This window comes from Mus musculus, chromosome 1, assembly GCF_000001635.26.
Source record: "Mus musculus strain C57BL/6J chromosome 1, GRCm38.p6 C57BL/6J".
In the NCBI taxonomy this organism is placed as follows: Eukaryota; Metazoa; Chordata; class Mammalia; order Rodentia; family Muridae; genus Mus; species Mus musculus.
In genome coordinates this window covers 105,940,646-105,947,242 of record NC_000067.6, presented here as the reverse complement: position 1 = coordinate 105,947,242, position 6,597 = coordinate 105,940,646, and the positions used below count along the sequence as shown (strand labels likewise).

The following is a 6,597-nucleotide window of genomic DNA, read 5'->3' as shown; positions in this document are numbered from 1 at the left end:
AGCCAGCCGGTGCAAGGAAAGGTTATATTTATCTGTGAGACACGCAGTAAGACAGGCAGAGTAAAAGAAGATGAAAAGCATATTTTGAACATACAGAGATTTTAAAAGTAGGTGCAATAATAAAATAAGAAGGAATTAACTACCAAATAGCCGAGTCCTACAGTGTGGGAGAATGTATGATTCTCTGCTTTATGAATAGTAGCCCCTCCCCACCAATCCCTCAACTCTGCTTTGGAACACTCTTACTGTGTGGTAGGTAGTGCTCTACATGGCTTGTTCTTAGTGTATATCTCTATCTTCAGCACTCAACACGTTGCTCAGAAAACAATTGGTGCTCAATGAGAGCTTATTAATAGGCAACAGGGCTCAATACGAGCTTATTAGTTGTAGCGGGAGTTTTTTGTTACACTGCTTTGGCTCCCGGCAGGTCTCACGCACACCCCTGCCCAGGAGCTATTTTTGGATCTGCGAATGAAACACACACACACACACACACACACACACACACACACACATACACAAAAGCTTATTTTTAACATGGCTTATTAGCTCAGTGGCTGGGCACTTGTAAGCCTTCCGAGGCTAGCATGTCCTTCCCTCTGGTACTCCTGGCTCAACATCTTTTAAATCTACTTTAACTTTGCTGCCCTGTTACCTTCTGCGAAGCCCACTGGTCTTTGCTGCCCAAGACGCTTCTGGGCGGCCCTTTTGGAGGCTGCTTTACTCCTACATTTCAGATGATTTTCCGTCTGCAGCTCTAAGTCTGTTGCTTGTGTCTCTCCTGGGTCAGCACAATTCTAGCTTTCTCCTCCTCCTCCTCCTCCTCCTGCGTCTTACCCCGCACAACTCTAAGGGTCCTGTCCTGTGCCCCTTTGCCCAGCCATTGGCTGTACCACAATCAAATCCAGCCTGGGGGCAGGCTTCTTTTAGCCTGTGTGTAGGACACTGCAACGTGTTTGTTGTTGTTGTTGTTGTTTTGGGGAGGGGGGGTAGTGGTAACACAATTTGCAAGAGAACACCAACCGCTACAATTAGTAGAATGGAACAGGAAATTATTTCTGAAAGATGACAGAGAAAGAGTGAATTGGAATTTTGAAAAATTAAGGAGACAGTGCAGAGAGGTTCCCGAGGTGGTCTCCTGTAGCCATAATGTCATATTTTGCCTCTGACTTTTGGGAAAACTATTGAATCTAGCACATTAATGGAGTGGGTGCTCAGTGGAGCTGGGATGAGAATTCTTTTTTTTTTTTTTTCCATTTTTTATTAGGTATTTAGCTCATTTACATTTCCAATGCTATACCAAAAGTCCCCCATATCCACCCACCCCCACTCCCCTGCCCACCCACTCCCCCTTTTTGGCCCTGGTGTTCCCCTGTACTGGGGCATATAAAGTTTGCAAGTCCAATGGGCCTCTCTTTCCAGTGATGGCCGACTAGGCCTGGGATGAGAATTCTGATGGTGAATTTTAGAGCAGTGTTCTTCACTCACACATCCTTTTATGCTATAAGAATGAATGCAAGTTCAATTGATCACCAAATGCTTTTGAATTACCAGCAATTGTCTTGGTGATTTTTTTTTTTTTTTAAATATAAACCACTTCCCAGATATGCGGGTCAGTCTTGCGCAGAGGCCATGCTAATGCTCTCAATAGCGCTCCAACGTTAGCATGTGAGCTGTTGAAGCAAGCATGTTCTAAACAGAATAAACATAAACAGTAAGGACTGCATCACCGTCCATCATCAAACAGGGAAGAAACACTGTCAGCATTTCAGAGACCAGTGCTCCTTCAGCAGCCGTGAGAAAGCCTATGAAGTGCGCAGACAATGAGCTGTGGTATTCTGGTTTTGCCACAATTAGCAGAACACGTCAGTACAAGATTTCCCAAAGGGTTAGTATCCCGTTGATGTGGAGAAAGACTGAATTCAAGATTTTTATATCTCTTGAAACAGATGGTTATACTTTAAACTTCACAAAATATGGGTGGTGGCGGCGGGGGTGGGGGAGGCAATCAAAAAACCTGAAAGTCCCAGTTTCTTGTTTTCCAGGCCAAAGCCTGAAGGATGACTGTATAAATAGTTCTAAGACGCTCATCTATTTTTCTTCCTTCCTGGAGATAATCTGCAGAGTGTCTGCCTGGACACATCTAATGGTTTAGCCAGATGGCATTTCCAGATCATTTTTTCTAGAAGCCCAAGATCTCATCAGATACAATGGCGTGATTTCAAGCTGGTGCAGGAAAGCAGTATAAAAGCCATGGAATGAACCAGGGAGTGAGGAAAGATAAGTTGCAGGAAACGTATTTAATTTTAAAAGCAACAGTTGAGGGCAAGACTAGAAAAATTCTGTGTGTATTGAATCTGCCACAACTCTTACACAGCACTGCCCTGAGCCTGTCTTAAACACCATCAGCGTATCTCAGTGGCTCTACATGCCACTCAAGGGCCTAAACGCCTTTCATAGCTGGAACTGTTAACTGCAAGGTTTTCCTAGCTGAACTCAAATCGATTGCAAAGCAGCTGTGGCTCAGGCAGGTGCAGGTGCAGTGCAGTTGCCAACAGACCCTGGAGTGTCTCCGGGGAGGTGCTACATTTACAGAAACGCAGAATGCAAGAGTTATGGGGTCCTGGAGCTGCCATCAAGATTTCAGAGAAAGCTTGGGAAGCTAGGCAGTGTGTTAGGTGTTGATGTCCATGTAAGGCAGCCCCTGACACATGATACATGATAGAGTTGTGGGCATAAAGCCACAGTGGGGGCCCCAGAAAGATAGAAGTTCCAGCAACAGTGAATTATCCAGGGAAACATTTAAATAAATGCAAAGTAAGCCCTAGAGAGTAGCCCAGTGGAATCAGGATGTTTAGCCTGAGTCTCTTTCATCAGGTATCTGGGAAGTTTGTAACACTTCTTCTCACCCACACCTCATCCTCATATGTAATCAGGGACGCATAATTGAGTTTGTCTTTCAAGCTCTTGAATTTTCTTTGGGTGTGGAAGTAGAGGAAGGGCAAGGCTCACCTCAAACACTATGTAGCCACTACTAACCTTGACCTGAGATACTTAAATACCTTCTGCCCAGTCTCCTTGTTGCTGGAATGTGCCACTACTCATAGTTGGACTTGAACTTTTGATCAATGCCGCAACAGTTAACCTGAGAACTCTTAGAGACAGAATGATACTTTGTCATTGTGAGATGGACAGGGACCTAAAAGTCAGGGCTGGGTGCAATAGTTTGGAGGCTGAAGGCCTCTATGGTAGTCAGTCTTGATAGTGAAATATGATCACCGTGGAAGCACACCTCTGAGTCTTTATATGAAGATGTTCCCAGAAAGCTGAAGAAGAAAGATCTGCCTAGATTGTGGGTGGTGCATCTCATGATGTGCAGTTCTGAATAAAAGGAGACAGGGAGCTGAGTCCCAGCATTCGTCTCATTCTGCTTCCTGACCACAGACTCAATGTGATATCACTTTATCCTCTGATAGCCATGCTTTCCCCACTATGATGGACTGGACCCCCAAAGCCTTTTCCTTAAAGTTGCTTCTCATTGGGTATTTGGTCCTGGTGATGGGGAGAATATCTAGTGTCTCCCAGTGCCCAAGGCAACAATGAGGGGAAATACTGTGGACTTTCAAGAGATGGGGCTTGGTAGGAGATTCTTAGGACATCCAAGGCATAACCCTAAATGCAGCGTGGGACACTGGCTGTTCCTTCTTTCTCCTCACTTCTTAACATCTACAGTGTTTTACAGCTGTATGTATTTTGGTCATGATATGCTGCCCTCATCAAAGACACAAATCAAGAAGTTATCTGATTATGGACTGGGACATTCAACAGGATAAGGCAGAATGAACCTATTCTCTTTATAAGTTAAATATCTCAGACATTTTTTGTAGTAACACAAAGTTGATAAGAGGGAAGGTCCTTTATATTTGTGACAGAGTGTTTTAATTGTCAACTTGGCACAATCAAGAATCACATGGGAAGAGAATCTCGATGAAAGGTTACCTAGATCAGCTTAGATTGTGGGCATTACCTTGACTATGGTATCTGAGGTGTAAGAACTTGCCCACTATGGGTGGCATAATTCCTCAGGCAGGAGATTCTGAGATGTTTAAGAGTAGAAAAGTTGAACTGAGCACTAGCATGCATAGCTGAATTCATTGCTCTCTGATCTTTACTATGGACATGTTAGAAACAATTGTTTCAAGTTCTTCCTGCCTTGACTTTTCACAAGGATAAGCTATGAATTGTGTTAAAAAAATAAACAACCAAAACCCTTAGCTTCTTTAAGTTGGTTTTCTTAGCATATTTCCTGTTATCAAAGCAACAGAAAACAAAATGAAGACAATATTACTCTTCTTATTTTAATGTTTGATATTTTAATAAAAATATTTTTAAAAATAGTAACTGCAACATTTATTTCTATTTGCACCTAATAGATCCTGGACAGATTATTTCCAATAATTTGTACACTGAAATTTTTTCTGTATGCATCAAACTCAATAATTTTCTACAAAAGCAAAAGCTTTTCTTAAAAACAAACATATTTTATTTATATTTAAAAGTTAGTTTCAGTTTTTTTGTAATACTGGGGATTGAACATAGAGCTTTGTGTGTGTTATGTACACTACCTCAAACTGAGTTGCCGCTCCAGCCCCCACCTAATATGAAATTAATTCTGAACCAAGTATATCCAAAGGTGAAAAAGTTCAAAACCTAAGAAAACAAATTGATGACAAATCATAGGTGGAGAGCTTCTGGGGCCGATTGGCAGGAATCTGACTTTGGGCAAGGACAAGGAAATGGGCTTCAGGCAGGAATCTGACATTGGGCCATGACAAGGAAGCAAGCTCAGGCAGGAATCTAATTTTAGGCTAGAACAGAGAAATAGGCTTCAGGCAAGAATGTTAGTTTGGACAAGGACAGGGAAGTAGGCTCAGATACTGTTGTGATCATCCTGATAAGCCTTTAGAAACAGTGATCACTGGAGTGACCATGAGACTCTGTTTATTGTCTTGCCTGTTCCTTAACCTAGAACTGACCTTATTACTTGCGTGTAGTTAAAATGGTATAAAAGCAGATTGGGAAAAAATAAACCTGCCTCAGCCTCAGAATGGGCTGAGGTCATGCTACAATGTTGTCTAATTGTCTTTCTTTCATTTTTTGTTTTTCTTTTTTAAATTTATTTACTTTTTATTAGGTATTTTCTTCATTTATATTTCAAATGCTATCCCGAAAATCCCCTATACCCTCCCCCGACCCTGCTCCCCAGCCCATCCACTTCTGCTTCCTGGCCCTGGCATTCCCCTGTACTGGGGCATATAATCTTCACAAGACCAAGGGCCTCTCCTCCCATTGATGGCCTACTAGGCCAAACTCTGCTACATATTCAACTAGAGACACAGCTCTGGGGGATACTGGTTAGTTCATATTGTTGTTCCTCCTGTAGGGCTGCAGACCCCTTTAGCTCCTTGGGTACTTTCTCTAGCTCCTTCATTAGGGGCCCTTTGTTCCATCCAATAGATGACTGTTAGCATCTTCTAACTTCTGTATTTGCCAGGCACTGGAGAATCTGTCGACTGACTAAGCTGGCATGGTCAAATGGAGCCTCAACATTGGAGCTCCAGTAGGTGGGCTACAGTGAAGGACACCGTGGGAATTGGAAATGCTCACAAATAAAAGTAAAAAAAGATTTGGGCCAGCAGTGAATAAACCTTGTAGGAGGACAAGGTAATGGTAAAAAGTGTTTTATGTATGTGTTTAGAGCTGTGATAAAATCTAGAGAAGCATAGGTAATTCTCATAGATGCTTTTAGGATAATCACAGTTATCCTAGAATGAGAGAGAATGGGTTTGAGAAAAGTAGTCCTCCCCGCCTATCTGGGGATGCTTTGGTGAAAGAGAAGGAAAATGAATGTAAGCTGTTTGAGAACTCTCCTAGGGACAGGAGGAGGTCGGGAGACGTCCTGCCTCCTCTCTGGCTCTTACTAGAGGAATGCTTGGTTCTGGATCCCTTAGGTAGGATATCTGGGTCACATCTAGTTCTCTTCCCTCTCTGTCTCTTCTCTGTCTTTGGTGCACCAATCTGTCCATGTCTGTCAGTTTATGTCTGAGTTTTTGTTTTGTTGCTTGAATGTTGTTCTGTGTTTCATGTTGAAAAGAAAAAAAATGGTTAAAACTTTATCTGCTAGTTATTCACCCCTCGATTTAGTTTTAACTTATTAAAAAAAAACCAAAAAAACAACAGTCTCAATTGGCCTTTGTAGCCCTGCACCTGTAGTTAGGAGTCTAGTATAGCTGGAGAAGCCCTGCTGGGGGCTGATTGTCTGTACAAGCTGCTCTTAAAGGGGCCAGCAGCTTCTTGGCATCTATGGCAAGGGAATTGATGGCTGTTTTTTCTACAAAAATTTCTGTGACTGTGATTATTGGGTTCAGCAGGTAACAAGTTGTGCCTCACATGAAATTACAGCTAGAAAAGTAAGAATGTTGTCTAGTCTAAATATATAAGATGTGTATGGCATTTTATTTTTGTTTCTGACTGGTTTTAAAAGTATAAATATGCCCTGCATGTGTTGGCTATAGAGTATTTGCTTATAAGTTATTG

The 6,597-nt window shown here is 42.2% G+C and overlaps 1 non-coding gene across 1 annotated transcript; it reads right to left on the bottom strand.

Moving 5' to 3' along the window:
- Positions 1-1,582: 1,582 nt before the first annotated feature.
- Positions 1,583-1,687, bottom strand: Gm26214. The gene has a single exon (XR_003949211.1). It is a non-coding gene; the product is annotated as a U6 spliceosomal RNA (small nuclear RNA).
- Positions 1,688-6,597: the final 4,910 nt, after the last annotated feature.